The 22351-nt window shown below is 41.9% G+C and overlaps 1 long non-coding RNA gene across 2 annotated transcripts; it reads left to right on the plus strand.

The window, feature by feature from the left end:
- The first annotated feature begins 321 nt into the window (after positions 1-321).
- LOC119324800 lies at positions 322-3619 on the plus strand. 2 transcript variants are annotated; one of them, XR_005157189.1, is made up of 3 exons: positions 322-636; positions 1409-1473; positions 1556-3619. It is a non-coding gene; the product is annotated as an uncharacterized LOC119324800 (long non-coding RNA). The 2 variants fall into 2 exon arrangements; XR_005157188.1 differs by having other exon boundaries at positions 1409-3619.
- Positions 3620-22351: the final 18732 nt, after the last annotated feature.

A 22351-nucleotide genomic window follows, 5' to 3' on the forward strand; every position in this document is an offset into this window, starting at 1 on the left:
CCGCCTCTCTCGCTTAGATCTGCTTCCCTCCGCAGGTATGTCATTTGCTCGTGAGCGACCGGGACAACGTCACTCGTCCCCAACTTGTCACCATCTACAACCTTCAACATATTTATTTACAATTCTTCAAAAATTCCTAAAAAAATACGACATCACAATGTATGTAAAATTTACATTTTTAAATAATCATTTCCTATTTTTTCGAATTAAATGGGTTACATGATATTAAAGTGGAAATTAAATTCTGAAAACCATCCGCCCACAAAAATATGTATTCCCTCAACCCAAATACACTATTCCCTCCCCTTCTCTAATTTCCCCCCGCATCCATCCACAACCCACCCCGAATTTTCTTCATAGATAGATTCATCTGGCTCTCTTCTTCTCTAGATTGCAGCGACCGGCGATGGCACTTTGGGGGAGGCCGCCCTGCGCTCAGGCCGTGCTCGGGCCTTGGATCCAGCGCAACAACTTGCCCCGCGAGCAGCCCCTCTTCTCCCAGATTGCAGCGACCTATGACGGCAGATTGGAGCAGGCCGCCCCACCGGCCGGGATGGGATCCACCGCACCGACCCTCCCCGTGAGAACCCGACCCTCTTGTCTCCCCAATTGAAGCCACCAGCGACGACTCTCTAGGTAATTTCCTCAATCCGCCCTCCCCATCCTGCCAGCCCCTAATGTTTAAAGAATAGGGTTCATGTATAGACTTCTCATCCCGGCCCATCTCGGTAATTAGGATTTCCCAAAGTTTGTAATCTGCAATGATTAGGGTTCATTATATTAAGTTCACACTGTACATTTGATCTGTTTTTTAACTTAATTGTGGATGCACCATATTTTTCATGGATTTTATTCAGGGCCGCAACAGAGAAATCAGAGTCCATGTAATTGAAAATTAGGCCCTACATGTGAAAAAGCAAATCATTTTTTGCAGTCGCTGCAGTTTTTTGACAAAAGATTACACCGCTTGACTACACAGGTTCAGAAAAGACAAACAAATAGAAAGTGAGAGAGGGCAGATATAAAGCGCTGAGAGGATTTGATGCATTGTGATTAGAGAGAGATACAGTGGTTGGGTTGGCAAAAAATATTTTCATTAGTGCTTTACTTTAGTATCTAATGCTGAATTTAGAACTTTGATTAAAAAGAATTTGGGGCCCTCCTGTTTTGGAGGCCCTGTTTGGCTTTGCACCTGTGAAAAATATGCGTAGAGCATTCATATATATAGCACAGTGCATTCTGCTTTTGCAACAGATCCTCAAAAGCATCATACAACAATGTCTTGGCCATCTCAAATTTTCTAGAAGTATATTACATAAGTACAAAGAAGCATTAAATCCAGGATTTAGTATAATGGAACACAGGATGGCTTATATTTAGTAGAATTGTATTTTATTTGGATGTACAGTGCAACTGCCAGGCTTCACACATTGGTGGCATACAAGTCCTAAATTGTGTTTTTGTAAGATTCAGGTATCTACCAAAAGGCATCTTTTGTAGTTTAATTAAGTCGTACTTCTGATTTGGACTTGAAACTTCAATTTTCAAATTGAAGGAGGCCGCCGCACCGCCGACCTTGGATCCATAGCATCAACCCGACTCGAGCACCCGACTCTCTTCTCCCCTGCAATGGGCGATGTCTCTCGGTGATTTACTCATCCTGCCCTCCTCATGTCGCCACTGCTTGATGTTTAGTGATTCAGGTTCATGCATACTACTCGTCATCCTGCTCTTCTATGTAATTTAGGATTTGCCACAACTTGCTATGGTAAGAAGCCTGAACCTCTTGCCAATTAACTTTTGATATCCTATTGATAGATGTGTGTAAAACTGCACTATTGCATTTGTTATAGCCAGCTATTGTAAAAAGGCCTGAACCTGAATATATGCTACTGCAGTACAGTAAGCCGTTGTGCAAATGTTCAGTTAGCTATCAGATGCATGGCCTTAGCTGAGAGATTTCTTTTGCAGCCATGTGCTCGTATGGCTACTCACGCATACAAAAGGAAACTATATGTTGACCATCTGATTGTTGAACAATGCTGTAATGACAAAAACTAGATTCTCTTGATCGCTGAATGGTGTCATAATCAGATGAACATAAACACATGAACTAAAGTATGCAAGTACAAGAAGGAAGCAGCACATCCTTGTATCTACATGTCCGAATAAACTAGCTTCTGGATGCAACTACTATATGTATGCTAAAACCTGGAACTTATGGTTCTGCTGTCCCATAAATAGTACTTCAGTAGTGTTGTTAAAACTGAATAAAGACTGAGCCTGCACCTAATTTTGACTCGCTACAGAGATGTATAGCCCTGCACCAGTGTACTTTTCTCTCCACTACTAGATAAAACAGAATTAACTTAATCTTTTCCATGCCTCTCGTAATTGATTAGCTACCCATGATGTTAAGCATATAAAGCCCACAAACATTTTCAGTATGCCCAGAACTTGATACAAGTAGATACATGGTAAACTTCAATTTTTGACTATATTATGACATACTAAACTGGGTAAATCAATCTGCTCCTAATTTTGGATGAGTATAGTAAATTTTCTGGTTTTCTAAACTATGCCAGCAGCTACAGTAATCATATTTTTTGATGTTTTTATTCTGAACATTCTGTTCTTGTTTTTCATGGTTTGTTGTCTGCTTCTTCCTGACTGTGCCCCAGCTGCATCATGCATGTTGATTGCTTCACATGTTAGATCGCAATGAATGAAATCTTCATTTTCTATTTATATAATCTGACAGGAACTGCTTGTTGGCAGTGTTGCCTGTTTACGTCTATTTTACGCAATCTAGTTCTTTTTGTCTAGCACCAATGCGAAGCCAACTTTTAACAGGTAAGTCAATGTAATCAGTTATGTTACAAGTACTCCATTCATATGCTTACTTATAGTGCAAGAAAGGGTAAATGCTTTTCATTAATTTCACTTTAACTATTACTTATATATAATATTAGTGCATCCTGTGTTTGTATCCTAACTTATCTACTTTATTATATTCAGATGTAAGCGACAGAATAATACATTTGCACATATAAAATGGCTGCATCTTTTAAGGCCCATTTCCAAACAAGTTTATGCAGAATCCATTTATCTAGTGTAGGCTGATGGTCTTTTTGCAACTCATTCAGTTCTGTTATCTTTTCCATCTTAAGTTACTAAAATAATGCCACCAAGCGAGAGCATGTGAAGAGACGCAGAGGAAGCAACATGAAGAATTGGATGCTGTGAAGAAGAGCGAGCAAGAGAAGAATGAAGCATGGCAAAAGAAGCAACATGAGAGGATAACGTCATTGGTTTTCTATTAAGGGCTCAAGCACGTCGACAAGCAACTCAACAGTCCTAGTTCAAACCAGAAGGGTCATGAAGACCATCCTTTTGTGATGGAAATAGTTGTTGAATCATACATTGCAATCATCATGACAACACATGTTGTTTTTAGTTATCTAAATATTGCTCTTCAACTTGACTATTGTTGTGTCAAACTCGTGAGTTGGTGTTATTTTGTATTGTCATTTTAGTTTAGAGGACAATTAGGCTGAGAGATTGAATATATAGTATGATTTGTCATCCATTTTATTTTATGATGTGATTTGGATCTTAACTTTTTATATAATGTGATGTGAATTAAATACTTACTATGAGATGGCGTCATCTTCATCAGTAATGAAAGTATTGATGCTAGCAGTGGGATATGGGATAGTCTGCTTAAGCGTTGATGTGGCATGATGTCAGTGACATTGCTTTGACATTGAATATGATACGATATGGCATATTTTCTTGTAACGAGTGACATTAATTGCTCGTCACAAAAATATCAAGTTGATGACGTTCTAGAGAACGTCATCGAAGGTCCCATTTTCGGTGACATTATTTTGCACGCGCCGTCACTAGGAGTAATCTGTGACGGGGATTTCGTGATGATCCTTGTGACGCCCATAAAATGTCACATAGGGGTAATTTGTGACGTTATTAGCTACCCGATGACATTTTTTGTCTCGTCACAGTAGGCCTGATCTCTTGTAGTGAGTCACGAGCTTCGCAAAGGACAAGGCTGGTGTTCGGCTCGATCGCCGTAGTGATTGCAGCCCCTGAGGCGGTGTCCAGCCACCCGTCCTTGATTGGTGCAGTCGGCTCTGAGCTAAGGGTCGGAGCGGACACTGGGGCGGCCTCCTGGGCACTGTTCGGCGGCAGAGCTAGATCATGCCCATCGTGACAGTGCGGCGCGCTCGGCTGTGGCTCGAACCCGCCGAAGATCAAGTCTCCGCGGATGTCAGACGTGTAGTTCAAACTTCCAAACCTGACCTGATGGCCAGGGGCGTAGCTTTCGATCTTCTCCAGATGGCCAAGCGAATTGGCCCGTAGTGCAAAGCCGCCGAATACGAAGATCTGTCCGGGGTGAAAAAGTCTCACCCTGGACCGCATCGTTGTTGATGATCGGAGGAGCCATCGGGCCTAAAGATGACGACACAGAGGAACTCTCAATGAAAGCACCAATGTCGGTGTCAAAACCGGCGGATCTCGGGTAGGGGGTCCCGAACTGTGCGTCTAGTCGGATGGTAACAGGAGACAAGGGACACGATGTTTTTACCCAGGTTCGGGCCCTCTCGATGGAGGTAAAACCCTACTCCTGCTTGATTAATATTGATGATATGGGTAGTACAAGAGTAGATCTACCACGAGATCAGAAAGGCTATACCCTAGAAGCTAGCCTATGGTATGATTGTTGTTCGTCCTATGGACTAAAACCCTCTGGTTTATATAGACACCGGAGAGGGCTAGGGTTACACAGAGTCGGTTACAATGGGAGGAGATCTACATATCCGTATCGCCAAGCTTGCCTTCCACGCCAAGGAAAGTCCCATCCGGACACGGGACGAAGTCTTCAATCTTATATCTTCATAGTCCAGGAGTCCGGCCAAAGGTCATAGTCCGGTCATCCGGACACCCCCTAATCTAGGACTCCCTCAATCATCATAAATAGGAGGCATGCTTTCATCATAATAAATATTCTCATCAAAACTTGGGGGACAAAAAATATCATATTCATCAAACATAGCTTCCCCAAGCTTGTGGCTTTGCATATCATTAGCATCATGGATATTCAAGGAATTCATACTAACAACATTGCAATCATGCTCATCATTCACATATTTCATGCCAAGAGTTCTATGTAATTCTTCTTCTAGTACTTGAGCACAATTATCCTTTCCATCATACTCACGAAAGATATTAAAAAGATGAAGCGTACGAGACAAACTTAACTCCATTTTTTTGTAGTTTTCTTTTATAAACTAAACTAGTGATAAAACAATAAACAAAAAGATTCGATTGCAAGATCTAAAGATATACCTTCAAGCACTCACCACGCTAAAAAAAAGCTTAGTTGACGGAGTGTGAGTACCCTTTACCTAGCCTCCCCAACAACGGCGCCAGAAAAGAGCTTGATGTCTACTACACAACCTTCTTCTTGTAGACGTTGTTGGGCCTGCAAGTGCATAGGTTTGTAGGACAGTAGAAAATTTCCCTCAAGTGGATGACCTAAGGCTTATCAATCCGTAGGAGGCGTAGGATGAAGATGGTCTCTCTCAAACAACCCTGCAACCAAATAAGAAAGAGTCTCTTGTGTCCCCAACACACCCAATACAATGGTAAATTGTATAGGTGCACTAGTTCGGCGAAGAGATGGTGATACAAGTGCAAAATAGATGGTAGATAAAGGTATTTGTAATCTGAAATTATAAAAACAGCAAGGTAACAAGTGGTAAAAGTGAGCGTAAATGGTATTGCAATGATAGGAAACAAGGCCTAGGGTTCATACTTTCACTAGTGCAAGTTCTCTCAACAATAATAACATAGATAGATCATATAACAAGCCCTCAACATGCAACAAAGAGTCACTCCAAAGACACTAATAGCAGAGAACGAATGAAGAGATTATGGTAGGGTACGAAACCACCTCATAGTTATTCTTTCGGATCAATCTATAAAAGAGTTCGTACTAGAATAACACCTTAAGACACAAATCAACCAAAACCCTAATGTCACCTAGATACTCCATTGTCACCTCAAGTATCTGTGGGCATGACTATACGATATGCATCACACAATCTCAGATTCATCTATTCAACCAACACAAAGTACTTCAAAGAGTGCCCCCAAAGTTTCTATTGGAGAGTCAAGAACGTGTGCCAACCCCTATGCATAGGTTCATGGGCGGAACCCACAAGTTGGTCACCAAAACATACATCAAGAGGCACATGATATCCCATTGTCACCACAGATAAGCACGGCAAAACATACATCAAGTGTTCTCATAAAAGACTCAATCCGATAAGATAACTTCAAAGGTGAAACTCAATTCATCACAAGAGAGTAGAGGGGGAGAAACATCATAAGATCCAACTATAATAGCAAAGCTCGGGATATATCAAGATCGTGCCATAGAGGGAACACGAGAGAGAACACGGGAGTGGGAGATCAAACACATAGCTACTGGTACATACCCTCAGCCCCGAGGGTGAACTACTCCCTCCTCGTCATGGAGAGCGCCGGGATGATGAAGATGGCCACCGGTGATGGACCCTCCTCTGGCAGGGTACCGGGAAGGGCTCCCGAGAGGTTTTTGGTGGCTACAGAGGTTTGCGGCGGCGTAACTCCCGATCTATCTTCTCCGTGGATGTTTTTAGGGTACGTGGGACTATATAGGCGAAAGAAGTCGGTCGGGGGGGGGGTGGGTGCTCGAGGGGTCCACGAGATAGGGGGCGCGCCCTATAGGGGGGCGCCCTCCTATCTCGTGGGCTCCTCGAGGATCTTCTGACTTCCTCTCCAAGCCTCCAGGATGATAATCTTCCAAAAAATCACGATGCCGAAGGTTTCATTCCGTTTGGACTCCGTTTGATATTCCTTTTCTTCGAGATACTGAAATAGGCAATAAAACAGCAATATGGGTTGGGCCTCTGGTTAATAGGTTAGTCCCAAAAGTAATATAAAAGTGTATAATAAAGCCCATAATCATTCAAAACAGATAATATAATAGCATGGAACAATCAAAAATTATAGATACGTTGGAGACGTATCAGTGCGTGCTCGGTAGAAAAAGCTGCCCCGAGAGAAATTGAGATAGACCACGCACATGTTTGTGATGGAGACTAAGATTAGCTAGTCATATACATATAGGGGGCTGCGTGTGCCTTCAGTTGAGTGAGAGACCATCATAGTTCACTAGCTAGGCATGAGATTGTGTGTGTGCTTGTGAGATGGAGAGAGAACGAGGGAGAGAGATAGAGTTTTAGATGAGTCTATCGAGTGCGAGTGAGATATGCATGTGTATGTGTGATCCCAGGTAGATGGAGAGTTTGAGAGAGAGAGGGAAGAGCTCTGAGATGACAGAGTGGTGCGTAGAGAGTTACGAGCAATGAGCCAAGGAATTTGTGTGCATACGATGAGTGCACCCAAGATATCTAGCTTGGACTAGAGAATCGTACATAGTGTGTGAGAGAGACCTATAGATGGAGTATATATGCATGCGGACTACAAAGACCCCCCCCCCACACAAAGAGAGAGAGAGAGAGAGATGGAGAGAGATGGAGAGAGAGGGAGAGGGACCAACAAGGTTTATGTGTTGGATGCATGCAACAGAATTGAAGATTGTCGGAGAGAGAGAGAGAGAGAGAGAGAGAGAGAGAGAGAGAGAGAGAGAGAGAGAGAGAGAGAGAGAGAGAGAGAGAGAGAGCAAGAGTCTGGGAGAGGGGAAGGTCATGTTTTATGCATCAAAGACTGATATAAACCATGTTTCGATATAAAATTGCATTCAAATATTTAAATTGGAGAACATGTTGTCTGCAATCCACACATGAACGGAGATATGCGTATATCAAACAAGTTCATTAATTTGACTTTCAACATGTTCATGGAGTACTATAATACTGTACAACATGCTACTCAATTGAGGTGTTCAATTTTGGATTTAGTTCACTATTTTGACCTGGTGAACGAGCTATTTCATTGAATCGAGATATTTATTTTTGGGTTTCATTCCCGTTTTTAAGTGGGTCAACAATTTGTCAGATAGTAAATCGCTAGCAACGAGCATGTAAAAACACATTACTCCCGAGCATCATCTCTCCATCTAAAAAAGAAGTGGCAAGCTAATATTTCAAAATTTGATTCGAATCGACTTGGTAAGGTAGACGTGGATGCTTGTTCTCCCAAAATTTGAACGAACCATTAAACACCCTCTGCTCGGTGGAATTCGCCCGAGAAAATAAATGGGAGACGCGAAATTACCGGCCTATGTGGGACACGCATCAATTGGCACGTTGTACATCGAGGGTAGGTTCGTAACTTCATCCAAGCGCGCCTTCTCCTCGGCCAAAATGACATGTGCCGAATAATTCATAAACCATGGTCGGCAAAACACCCTCTCCTCGCCCGAAATACCCACTATTTCAAAACACGCTCTCCTCGCCCGAAATTGCTCGCGCCCACTATATTTCAAAACACGCCCTCCTCGCCCGAAATCGCTCCCGCCCACTATTTGGGGAGAAGCAAAGTTACTCTATTATCCCCGACCCTCAGTACATAGACCCAAGCTGAGAAGCCTAAAGGCAGGGGTAGAACTGTAACTCCCCCCTCCCCCCCACACACACACATTTCAGACAAATGCGTCCGCAAGACATGGTTCCACCCCCTCCCAATTCACTCCCCATTCATACCTCCTGGGCGCCAAATTACCTTCTCCCCGGAAGCTCCCTTCTCTCTATCCGTGAAACCTCAGCCCCTCCTCCATGGCGCCCCCACCGCACCAATTTCACAGCCGCCTTCCTCCCTAATATCGGAGACGCTGTCCATTTACCGTCGTGCACTGGGCCGTGTGCCTCTTACTCCGTGCTGCTGGAGCTGCCTCGACGATGGCCGCACGAACCGTACTGGAGCTGATTCACCCCCGCCGTTGTTCACGGCGCCGGAGTGGCTCCAACTTCAGATCCGTCCAGAGTCCCGGCGCTGCTTCCCCGTAGCCGCCGACCGTCGCGACATCTCTGCTTCCCTGCCACCGGTCGCCACCGCAACCGCGCTGGCCTCACCGACTCGGCAGCTGGAGCTACCAACTTCACCATGCCGCCAGATAGGTCGCACCCTCATCTCAAATCACTTTATTTAGGCGTCAGTTGTCTGAATTTTTCTGGGCCAATTGATTCCCAATAGGAAGCAGCACCCCTCGCAGCGGCGGAGCTCCTAGGCTACCGGTTGGCTGGTTTCTAACATAAGGGTGCGGGCCCGCAAGTTCACCACAAAAGCAGCGCTTAGATGGCTATCTTAGAGTTGCGTGGGTTGAAGGCAATGCCTCCGTCAGATCTGGATGACGGCGAGTCTTTGTGGATTGGCCCGGGGGCGGCACAACCATGGCAGTGCGGTGGGGCGAGCAGCGGTTTTGGTCGGGGCCACGGACGACAGAGGTAGGCTGCTCTGCTGTTGGTCGCTGGCTCTTTGGAGAAGATCCCGAACAGTGTCAGCCGGGAGGCACAAGACGACCATCAAGCCATCCGACGTAGATCATACAGTACCGAAATAAAATAAAATCGTGTGACCCCTATTTAGTCTTCAGTCAACAGACATGTGACCACTCTCGTACCTTGTTGTTGATCTCTTAGGGTATTTCTTTAGATCAAAGAGATGTGTTGTTCTTAACATTATGCGTTTTTTGCATCTTCCGCCACACCGTCTTCCGACTCACCGCAGCTGCTCCAACAAGGGAAGCATACACCAGAAGGGAGCTATAGTCCCCACTCAACAGTTCCTTGCATCAAATGTGCGTGCCTAACATGGACAACCACAACAACTGCAGGGCCATTGACCAGTCAGCACATGATGCTCACTCCTATGGATGGCGGCCAGATAGGTTGTACCCTCATCTTACTTGTGTGCAACATTTATGGCTTTGTTATTCATCTAAGCATGGAAAATAGATTATCACATTTCACTGTATATTCATGCTGATCTCTTACGGGTCTTGTTCTGGAGTTAATGGTGTTCCATAGTTCAGCTAAGAGACTTGTTCTTTAGGTAAATCTATTCCATAGTTATCATCCATCAGCCAATGCTATCCTACAGGCTGGTGATTATAGTATTATACCACTTCTAGTATTACCTATGTTGTTCTTTAATACTTTTGTGTGCCATCTAGTTAATCTTGAGTACAAACGATACATATTTTGTAGCTTTCATCTGTGTTCTCCCTTTGGTTTTTGAGACCTATTGCTGCTAATTAACCCCGGCCCTACTATTTATGCCGTCTCCTACAAGCACTCATTACATAAATCTAACTACTAGTTGTCTTCCATGCATGTCAGATATAATTTCACACACTGATATATCCACAAGAACCTCATGGAGCAATGTAAAAGCCAATAAACTTGATGTCAATGATACCCAATATGATGGAACATGTAAAGGCAGTTCTTCAGAAGACTTGCAGAAAGATGATGAATCCTCTTCACCCCACAAGGTCGTTGCTCTAACTTGGCCCGTGATATGGGTACAACATGCATATAATGTCCTGGAGTGTATCTACTCTGTTGCAATGCCATGTGCTTAGCATGCTGATCATGGATGTAAATATGTCATGCCTTCCTATTTTTCAGTACCTATTCCATTCATGATAACATGTTTTCAAATTCAAGTACTATCATTCTACTCTATCGCAATGCGATCTACTTAATTTGGACATCATGCTTCTGAATATCTTATGCATTGTTATTCATCGGTATGTACTTCATATTTCTACCATACCATGTTTTTTACATTGAAGTGTTGTTCTAGTGGTCTGTTGCAATGCAATCTCAGTTTCCCAATCATACACGTGTATGTTGCCTTAGTTTTTTCTGTACGTATTCCGCTAGCATACAGTTTTACATTCAACTAGTGTTTTTTATTGTGTTGTCCCGTCGTATCCCTAGCTCTTACACCATACTCCCTCCGTCCAGATTACATGTTGCCGAAATGGATAAAAAAGGATGTATCTAGAACTGAAATACGCCTAGACTCATCCATTTTTTTCCGGATGGAGGGAATACATGTCAACATGTCATGCCTTTCTATTCTTCATTATCTATTCCATCTCTCTGTTGTAGCATGTTTTATAATTGAAGCACCATTCTTCTATACAAGGCATGCAAGGGGAAGACGACTATGTTAGAATCTGAAGGGTTACAAACAAGGTCATTGCAAAAGATCCAAATGCCATGAGATAGTAAACCAACTCCAGTTTTTATAGATACCGCTCCAACACAGAGAAACCCAACTCCTACTAATAATAAGCAGATTCCAGTGGCCAAAGAACTAGTCCGCTCCAGTCCAGCAAAAATATGTCAATTCCATTCTAAGAAGCGTGTGCGCACCTTGCATCATGAAATTTTATAGCATGCTGATCATATTTTCTACATGTTTCTTACCCATCTCTCTTTTAGAAAATAAGCTTAACAGATAGAAGAATTTCTGCACTAGCATCGTCTGCGAGGAAAGATTCTTGCAGGAATTCTCTGTGCTCCAATGCAGTTGTAAGTACCTATTGTATATCACTATATTTTTACATCAGCATGTATTTTGTTAATCAGTGTGAATCCAACCTTTATCTGATCTAAATTTAGTTGTAGCAAAATGTATGATTAAAGGCCACAATGTTGATTTTTGTAAGGAAAATTGCCTGGTAGTTTTGCATCCTGAGTTGCATGACTGTACTATCTCATATCAGTGGGTTTGAATACTTTGGTTCTATAGTGGGTTTTTAGTGTTTTTTACTGTGTTGTCCTGTCGTATCCCTAGCTCTTACATCATACTCCCTTCGTCGGATTACATGTCGCAGAAATGGATAAAACTGGATGTATCTAGAACTGAAATACGCCTAGACCCATCCATTTATTTCCGGACGGAGGGAATACATGTCAATATGTCAAGCCTTTATATTCTTCAGTACCTATTCCATCTCTGCTGTAGCATGTTTTATAATTGAAGCACGATTCTTCTATATAAGGCATGCAAGGGGAAGACGGCTATGTTAGAACCTGAAGGGTTACAAACCAGGTCTTTGCAAAAGATCCAAACACCAGGAGATAATTGATACGTCTCCAACATATCCATAATTTTTGATTACTCCATGCTACTTTGTCTACTGTTTTGGACTATATTGGGCTTTATTTTCCACTTTCATATTATTTTTGGGACTAACCTATTAACCGGAGGCCCAGCCCAGAATTGTTGTTTTTGCCTATTTTAGTATTTCGAAGAAACAGAATATCAAACGGAGTCCAAACGGAATAAAACCTTCGGGAACGTGATTTTCTCACCGAACGTGATCCAGGAGACTTGGACCCTACTCCAAGAAGTGCCAGAGGCGGTCACGAGGGTGGAGGGCGCCCCCCTGGGCGCGCCCCCTGCCTCGTGGGCCCCCTGTTGCTCCACTGACGTACTCCTTCCTCCTATATATACCTACGTACCCAAAAACCTAATTCCACCGCCGCAACCTTCTGTATCCGCGAGATCCCATCTTGGGGCCTGTTCCGGAGCTCCGCCAGAGAGGGCATCTACCACGGAGGGCTTCTACATCAACACCATAGCCTCTCCGATGAAGTATGAGTAGTTTACTTCAGACCTTCGGGTCCATAGTTATTAGCTAGATGGCTTCTTCTCTCTTTTTGGATCTCAATACAATGTTCTCCCCTCTCTTGTGGAGATCTATTTGATGTAATCTTCTTTTTGCGGTGTGTTTGTTGAGACCGATGAATTGTGGGTTTATGATCCAGCTTATCTATGAACAATATTTGATTCTTCTCTGAATTCTTTTATGTATGATTGAGTTATCTTTACAAGTCTCTTCGAATTAGACGTTTGGTTTGGCCAACTAGATTGGTAGTTCTTGCAATGGGAGAAGTGTTTAGCTTTGGGTTCAATCTTGCGGTGTCCTTACTCAGTGACAGAAAGAGTTGCAAGGAACGTATTGTATTGTTGCCATCAAGGATAACAAGATGGTTTTTTTATCATATTGCATGAATTTATCCCTCTACATCATGTCATCTTGCTTAAAGCGTTACTCTGTTTTACTTAATAATCTAGATGCAAGGTGGATAGCGGTCGACGAGTGGAGTAATAGTAGTAGATGCAGAATCGTTCCGATCTACTTGTTTTGGACGTGATGCCTATATACATGATCATACCTAGATAATCTCATAATTATTCGCTTTTCTATCAATTGCTCAACAGTAATTTGTTCACCCACCGTAGAATACTTATGCTCTTGAGAGAAGCCACTAGTGAAACCTATGGCCCCCGGGTCTATTCTTATCATATCAATCTCCATTACTTTATTTACTTACTTTGGTTTTACTTTGCCTTTTACTTTTTACTTTGCATCTATCTATCAAAAATACCAAAAATATTATCTATATCAGATCTCACTCTCGTAAGTGACCGTGAAGGGATTGACAACCCCTAAGCGTTGGTTGCGAGTTGCTATCGTTTTGTGTAGGTACAAGGGACTTGTGTGTGGTCTCCTACTTGATTGATACCTTGGTTCTCAAAAACTGAGGGAAATACTTACGCTACTTTACTACATCATCCTCTCCTCTTCGGGGAAGTCCAACACAGTGCTCAAGAGGTAGCAAGAAGAATTCCTGGCGCCGTTGCCGGGGAGTTCATGCGAAAGTCAACTATACCAAGTACCCATCACAATCCCTATCTCTCGCATTACATTATTTGCCTCTTGTTTTCCTCTCCCCCACTTCACCCTTGTCGTTGTATTCGCCCTCTCTTTCCCAATCCTCCTCCTCTCCTTCTCTTTTGCCCTTTTCTCATTTGCCTCTTTGTTTGCTCGTGTGTTAGTCTGCTTACTTGTCGCAATGGCTCTCCTTAAATTTGGTGACCTTCACCTTAAAAGGCTAGAAGAGATTGAAAGTAATGTCAGAAAGTTTAAGGTTTTGCAATTTGAGCATAATAATTTCTTTAGAAACGAGCTTAAGGAACAAAAAGGTTTTTTGAGTTTTATGAATAAAGAACTTGATGATATGTCTAAAGAATTCAATGCTATAAGAGCTCAAATTACTCGTCTCGAAAAAATGACAGCTGAAATCTCGGATATGCAAGCTACCTTAGTTAATAAGATGGCCGCTAAACCCGATTCTTATGAAAATCAAGATGAATATCTAAAAGTTATTGATGTGTCCCCTATTAAATCCTTGTTTTGCAATATGAATCTTGATGAAACTGAATATGATCTTCCTTTACCTAGAAGGCGTCCTAAGAATTCTGAGTTTCTAGATCTCGATGATGAAATTGATGAAAGTTGGATTGAAAGAAATAGAAATCTTGATGTTGCTAAACCCACTATTTTGGATCTCAAGGAATTTAATTATGAAAATTGCTCTTTGATTGGTTGTATTTCCTTGTTGCAATCCGTGCTAGATTCTCCTCATGCTTACAGTGAAAATAAGGCCTTTACCGAACACATTGTTGATGCCTTGATGCAATCTTATGCAGAAAAACTTGAGTTGAAAGTTTCTATCCCTAGAAATCTCTATGATGAGTGGAACCTACTATCAAAATTAAAATTAAAGATTATGAGTTTCATGCCTTGTGTGATTTGGGTGCTAGTGTCTCCACTATTCCCAAAACTTTGTGTGATTTGCTAGATTTCCGTGACTTTGAAGGTTGCTCTCTAAATTTGTATCTTGCGGATTCCACTATTAAAAATCCTATGGGAAGAATTAATGATGTTCTTATTGTTGCCAATAGGAATTATGTGCCCGTAGATTTTATCGTTCTTGATATAGATTGCAATCCTTCATGTCCTATTATTCTTGGTAAACCATTCCTTAGAACGATTGGTGCGATTATTGACATGAAGGGAATATTAGATTCCAATTTCCCTTGAGAAAGGGTACAGAACACTTCCTTAGAAATAAAATAAAATTACCATATGAATCTATCATGAGAGCCACTTATGGATTGCCTACCAAAGATGGCAAAACTTAGATCTATCTTCGCTTTTATGCCTAGCTAGGGGCGTTAAACGATAGCGCTTGTTGGGAGGCAACCCAATTTTATTTTGTGTTCTTTGTTTTTGTTCCTGTTTAGTGCTAAATTTTGTTTCTGCTTTCCGTTTAGATGTGGTTTTATGTTTTAATTAGTGTTTGTGCCAAGTAGAACCTATAGGATAAGCTATGATGATAGTTGATTTGATTCTGCTGATAAAACAGAAACTTTGCGCTCACGAGAAAAAAAAATCAATAAATCACAGGAACGTGCTTTTGCATTGATTCGTTTTTCTGATGATCAATAAACAAAATTTTCAGTACGTCCTATTTGGTAGAAGTTTTTAGAGTTCCAGAAGTTTGTGTTAGTTACAGATTTCTACAGACTGTTCTATTTTTGACAGATTCTGTTTTTCGTGTGTTGTTTGCTTATTTCAATGCATCTATGGCTAATAAATTAGTTTATAAACCATAAGGAAGTTGGAATACAGTAGGTTTAACACCAATATAAATAAAGAATGAGTTTATTACAGTACCTTGAAGTAGTCTTTTGTTTTCTTTCACTAACGGAGCTCACGAGATTTCTATTGAGTTCTGTGTTGTGAAGTTTTCAAGTTTTGGGTGAATTCTTTTGATGGATTATGGAACAAAGAGTGGCAAGAGCCTAAGCTTGGGGATGCCCATGGCACACCCAAGATAATCCAAGGACACCAAAAAGTCAAAGCTTGGGGATGCCCCGGAAGGCATCCCCTCTTTCATCTACTTCCATCGGTAATTTACTTGGAGCTATATTTTTATTCACTACATGATATGTGTTTTGCTTGGAGCATCTTTATTATTTGTGTCTTTGCTTGTTAGTTTGCCACAATCGTCCTTGCTGTACACACCTTTTGAGAGAGCCATACATGATTTGGAATTTGCTAGAATACTCTATGTGCTTCACTTATATCTTTTGAGCTTGATAGTTTTGCTCATAGTGCTTCACTTATATCTTTTGAGCGTAATAATTTTTGCTCTAGTGCTTCACTTAGATATTTAAGAGCACGGTGGTGGATTTGTTTTAAAGAAACTATTGATCTCTCATGCTTCACTTAGATTATTTTGAGAGTTGTTAATAGCATGGTAATTTTCTTAAAGTTAATATACTTGGTATTCAAGATTTGTGAAACTTTCTTTTGAGTGCGTTGAATACTAAGATAAGTTTGATGCTTGATAATTGTTTTGAGATATGGAGGTGATAATATTAAAGCAATGCTAGTAGGGGTAATTATGAATTTAAAGAATGCTTGCGTTGAAGTTTGTGATTCCCGTAGCATGCACGTATGGTGAACCGCTTGTGATGAAGTCGGAGCACAATTTTATTTATTGATTTTCTTCCTTATGAGTGGCAGTCGGGGACGAGCGATGGTCTTTTCCTACCAATCTATCCCACTAGGAGTATGCGTTTAATGCTTTGGTTTTTGATGACTTCTAAAATTTTGCAATAAGTGCATGAGTTCTTTTGATTATTGTTGAGTACATGGATTATACGCACTCTCACCTTTCCGCCATTGCTAGCCTCTCTAATACCGCGCACTTTTCGCCGGTATCATACACCCACCATATACCTTCCTCAAAACAGCCACCATACCTACCTATTATGGCATTTCCATAGCCATTCCGAGATATATTGCCATGCAACTCTCCACTGTTTCGTTCATATGACACACATTACTTTTGTCATATTGCTCTTTGCATGAACATGTAGTTGACATTGTATTTGTGGCAAGGCCATCTTCATAATTTTCATACATGCCGCTCTTGATTCATTGCATATCCCAGTACACCGCCAGAGGCATTCATATAGAGTCATATCTTGTTCTAAGTATCGAGTTGTAATTGGTGAGTTGTAAGAAAAATAAGAGTGTGATGATCATCATTATTAGAGCATTGTCCCAGTGAGGAAAGAATGATGGAGACTATGATTCCCCCATAAGTCGGGATGAGACTCCGGACTTCATGAAAAATAAAAGAGGCCAAAGAAGCCCAAATAAAAAAAAGAGGCCAAAGAAGCCCACCAAAAGAAAAAAAAGAAAAGAAAAAAAAGAAATAATGAGAGAAAAAGAGAGAAGGGACAATGCTACTATCCTTTTTCCACACTTGTGCTTCAAAATAAGCACCATGATTTTCATGACAGAGAGTCTCATATGTTATCACTTTCATATACTAGTGGGAATTTTTCATTATAGAACTTGGCTTGTATATTCCAATTATGGGCTTCCTCAAAAGTGCCCTAGGTCTTCTTGAGCAAGCAAGTTGGATACACACCCACTTAGTTTCTTTTGTTGAGCTTTCATATACTTATAGCTCTAGTGCATCCGTTGCATGGCAATCCCTACTCACTCACATTGATATCTATTGATGGGCATCTCCATAGCCCGTTGATACGCCTAGTTGATGTGAGACTATCTTCTCCTTTTTGTCTTCTCCACAACCACCATTCTATTCCACCTATAGTGCTATGTCCATGGCTCACGCTCATGTATTGCGTGAAAGTTGAAAAAGTTTTGAGATTAATAAAGTATGAAACAATTGCTTGGCTCGTCATCGGGGTTGTGCATGATTAAATACTTTGTGTGATGAAGATAGAGCATAGTCAGACTATATGATTTTGTAGGGATAACTTTCCTTAACCATGCTATTTTGAGAAGACATGATTGCTTTGATTAGTATGCTTGAAGTATTTTTATTTTTATGTTAATATGAAATGTTGTCTTGAATCTTTTGGATCTGAATATTCATGTCACAATTAAGAAGATTTACATTGAAATTATGCCAAAGTATCACTCCGCATCAAAAATTCTTTTTTCTCATTTACCTACTCGAGGACGAGCAAGAATTAAGCTTAGGGATGCTTGATACATCTCCAACGTATCTATAATTTTTGATTACTCTATGCTACTTTGTCTACTGTTTTGGACTATATTGGGCTTTATTTTCCACTTTCATATTATTTTTGGGACTAACCTATTAACCGGAGGCCCAGCCCAGAATTGCTGTTTTTTTGCCTATTTCAGTATTTCAAAGAAACAGAATATCAAACGGAGTCCAAATGGAATAAAACCTTCGGGAACGTGATTTTCTCACCGAACGTGATCCAGGAGACTTGGACCCTACTCCAAGAAGTGCCAGAGGCAGTCACGAGGGTGGAGGGCACCCCCCTGGGGGCGCCCCCTGCCTCGTGGGCCCCCTGTTGCTCCACTGACATACTCCTTCCTCCTATATATACTTATGTACCCCCGTCAGATCAGATATGGAGCCAAAAACCTAATTCCATCGCCGCAACCTTCTGTATCTGCGAGATCCCATCTTGGGGCCTTTTCCGGAGCTCCGCTGGAGAGGGCATCTACCATGGAGGGCTTCTACATCAACACCATGGAGGGTTTATGATCCAGCTTATCTATGAACAATATTTGATTCTTCTTTGAATTCTTTTATGTATGATTGAGTTATCTTTACAAGTCTCTTCGAATTATCCGTTTGGTTTGGCCAACTAGATTGATAGTTCTTGCAATGGGAGAAGTGTTTAGCTTTGGGTTCAATCTTGCGGTGTCCTTACTCAGTGACAAAAAGAGTTGCAAGGCACGTATTGTATTGTTGCCATCGAGGATAACAAGATGTTTTTTTATCGTATTGCATGAATTTATCCCTCTACATCATGTCATCTTGCTTAAAGCATTACTCTGTTTTACTTAATACTCTAGATGCATGCTGGATAGCGGTCGATGAGTGGAGTAATAGTAGTAGATGCAGAATCGTTTCGATCTACTTGTTTTGGATGTGATGCCTATATACATGATCATACCTAGATAATCTCATAATTATTCGCTTTTCTATCAATTGCTCAACAGTAATTTGTTCACCCACCTTAGAATACTTATGCTCTTGAGAGAAGCCACTAGTGAAACCTATGGCCCCGGGTCTATTCTTATCATATCAATCTCCATTACTTTATTTACTTACTTTGTTTTTACTTTGCCTTTTACTTTTTACTTTGCATCTATCTATCAAAAATACCAAAAATATTATCTCTATCAGATCTCACTCTCATAAGTGACCGTGAAGCGATTGACAACCCCTAAGCGTTGGTTGCGAGCTGCTATCGTTTTGTGTAAGTACGAGGGACTTGTGCGTGGTCTCCTACTGGATTGATACCTTGGTTCTCAAAAACTGAGGGAAATACTTACGCTACTTTACTGCATCATCCTCTCCTCTTCGGGGAAATCCAACGCAGTGCTCAAGAGGTAGCAATAATAAACCAACTCCATTTTTCATAGATACTGCTCCAGCATAGAGAAACCCAACTCCCACTGATAATAAGCAGATTCCAGTGGCCAAAGTACTAGTCTGCTCCAGTCCAGCAAAAGAATGTCAACTCCATTCTAAGAAGCCTGTGCATATCCTCGCATCATGAAATTTTATAACATTCTGATCATATTTTTCACATGTTTCTTACCCATCTCTCTTTTAGAAAATAAGGTTAAATGATAGAAGACTTCTTCCATTGGGATTGTATTTGAGGAAAATATCTTGCGGGAATTCTCTATGCTCCAATGCTGATGTAAGTACCTGTTGCATATCACTATATTTTTACATCAGCATGTATTTTGTTAATCGGCGTGAATCCAACCTTTATCCGATCTAAAATTAGTTGTAGCAAAATGTTAAAGGCGCCAATGTTGATTTTTGTAAGGAAAAATGCCTAGTAGTTTTGCATACTAAGCTGCATGAGTGTACTATCTCATATCATGCACATTACTGAATTGTAGTGCTGCTCTGGTTGCTCATTCATTCATTGTGTCAATGTTGCTTTTGTATTACCTTACTTGGCTGACGATACTTGTGCCATATTGTGTTAATTTGGTGTAGGCTAGTTGCCCAAATGTTCGTTGTGTCCATGTTGCTTTCCTATTATCTAACTTGGCCAATGATATCAATGCTAGTGTGTTAATTTGGTACAGGGTGCTGAAGATAAGAAGACAAACTCTGAAAACAGCAAGGCAACCCCATTGTTTCTTTCCAATAAATTTAGGCCAGGTAATATGACAATAACTCATGATTAATCTGTTTGGTTCCCCTCCTAATTTATGTTATGATGCAGTGGTCGAGACACTCTCCACTATCAATAATACATGCCTGCCAAAATCGCCATCTGAATCTATTCAGTTTCCTCTACCTGGAATGCAACGGAAAAAATGTATGTTTGTGAACCAATTAATGGTTGAAGCAATGATGGAAATGGTGGAGGAATCATAGGTGCAGATTCATGCGCAACAACAACTGATCAATGTTTTCAGAGAGAGAGTAGCAAAGCAGCAAGAACTTGCCCACATGCTTATGGGTGTCATCCATGCTGAGGTTGCAAATTGTGACATTGTAGATCATTAGGTTCCGTTCATTTATTTGCACTGGCATCAATCTTTGATTGCCCAGTGGATGTGATTTCCTGTAATATATGCTTGATGTGCAACATTTTTCCTTGTATGTCATACCTTTGCTTGATTGGTTTTGGTCCTGTGCATAATTGCTCGTCGTAATGGGCTCAAATTATCTAATTTGGCCTAAAGACATGTATGAACTTTAGTGGGCCCATCAATTTAATGGGCCGTTACCAGGCCAAAAGTTAATGGTCGGCCCTCTTACCTCCTAGGTCGTTAACAGGCCGACATCAAAGAGCGCAACAGGTGGGCCCATTTGATTTCATGGGTTGTTACTAAGGTCAGGCTACATATGGCCCAACTATACTGTGGGCCTTTAGCAGGCCGAAAGAGACAGCGGGCTGGTACTGGACCATGAAGATCATGGGCCGCTAAGAGGCCGAAAGTCAGGTCGTATTTTAAATGGCCCAACTGTGTTATGGGCCTTTAGCAGGCCGAAAGAGAAACCGGGCTGGCATTGGACCATGAAGGGCATGGGCCATTAAAAGGCAAAAACGCAGGTCCGACTACAAATGGTCCAACTCATTTATGGGCCGTCAACAGGCTGAAAGACACACAGGGCCGGGAATTGGCCCAACACTTAAATGGGTTGCTAAAAGACCAAAACTCAGGTTTGACTACAAATGGCCCAACTGATTTATGGACCGTCAACAGGCTCAAAGACACACCGGGTCGGAAATTAGCCCAACACTTAAATGGGTCGCTAAAAGGCCGAAAGATGTACAACATGAAAATTGGCCCATCCCTTGAATGGGTCGTTAACAGGCTGAAATCACATCAGGCCGATACTGAGCCCAAATATATAGCGGGCTGTAAACGGGCTCGAACCGACAATGGGCTGCAATGGTGTCAAATCTTTAATGGGCCATTGATGGGCCGAATTGGCACATCTCGTATGGGCCATGGGCTTAAATGGACCTGACACAAGTAGGCCTTGTATGGGCCCGCCTGCCAATTTTTACTGGCCGGCCTTTTTCACCGGAATGGGCCACTGTTGGCCCGTGCCACATGTCGACCTATCATAGGCGCCTCCTGTCCAATGAGTGGATGACATCTGTCCCAACGGTGAGGCAGCACGTGTTTCCTCCGGCCAATGATGATTTTACACGTGGAAAATCCCCATTGGTCCGGGCTGTTAACGGGTTATCAGATCCAAAACCGGACCCAATAGCTTAACAGTGTTTCTTACGATGGATGCCACGTGTCGGTCACTAAGGGAGTCCTGGATTAAGGGGTCCTCGGATAGCCGGACTATATACTTTAGTCGGACTGTTGGACTATGAAGATACAAGATAGAAGACTTTGTCCCGTGTCTGGGTGGGAGTCTCCTTTGCGTGGATGGCAAGCTTGGGATTCGGATATGTACATTCCCTTCTCTGTAACCGACTCTGTGTAACCCTAGCCCCCTCCGGTGTCTATATAAACCGGAGGGTTTAGTCCATAGGACAAGAACAATCATAATCATAGGCTAGCTTCTAGGGTTAGCCTCTACGATCTCGTGGTAGATCAACTCTTGTAGTACTCATATCATCAAGATCAATCAAGCAGGAAGTAGGGTATTACCTCCATAGAGAGGGCCCAAACCTGGGTAAACATGGTGTCCCCTGCCTCCTATTACCATTAACCTTAGACGCACAGTTCGGGACCCCCCACCCGAGATTCGCCGGTTTTGACACTGACATTGGTGCTTTCATTGAGAATTCCACTGTGTCGTCACCATAAGGCTTGATGGCTCCTTCTATCATCTACAACGACGCAATCCAGGGTGAGATTTTTCTCCCCGGACAGATCTTTGTATTCGGCGGCTTCGCACTGCGGGCCAATTCGCTTGGCCAT

The sequence above is a fragment of the Triticum dicoccoides genome, chromosome 6B (genome assembly GCF_002162155.2).
Source record: "Triticum dicoccoides isolate Atlit2015 ecotype Zavitan chromosome 6B, WEW_v2.0, whole genome shotgun sequence".
Lineage (NCBI taxonomy): Eukaryota > Viridiplantae > Streptophyta > Magnoliopsida > Poales > Poaceae > Triticum > Triticum dicoccoides.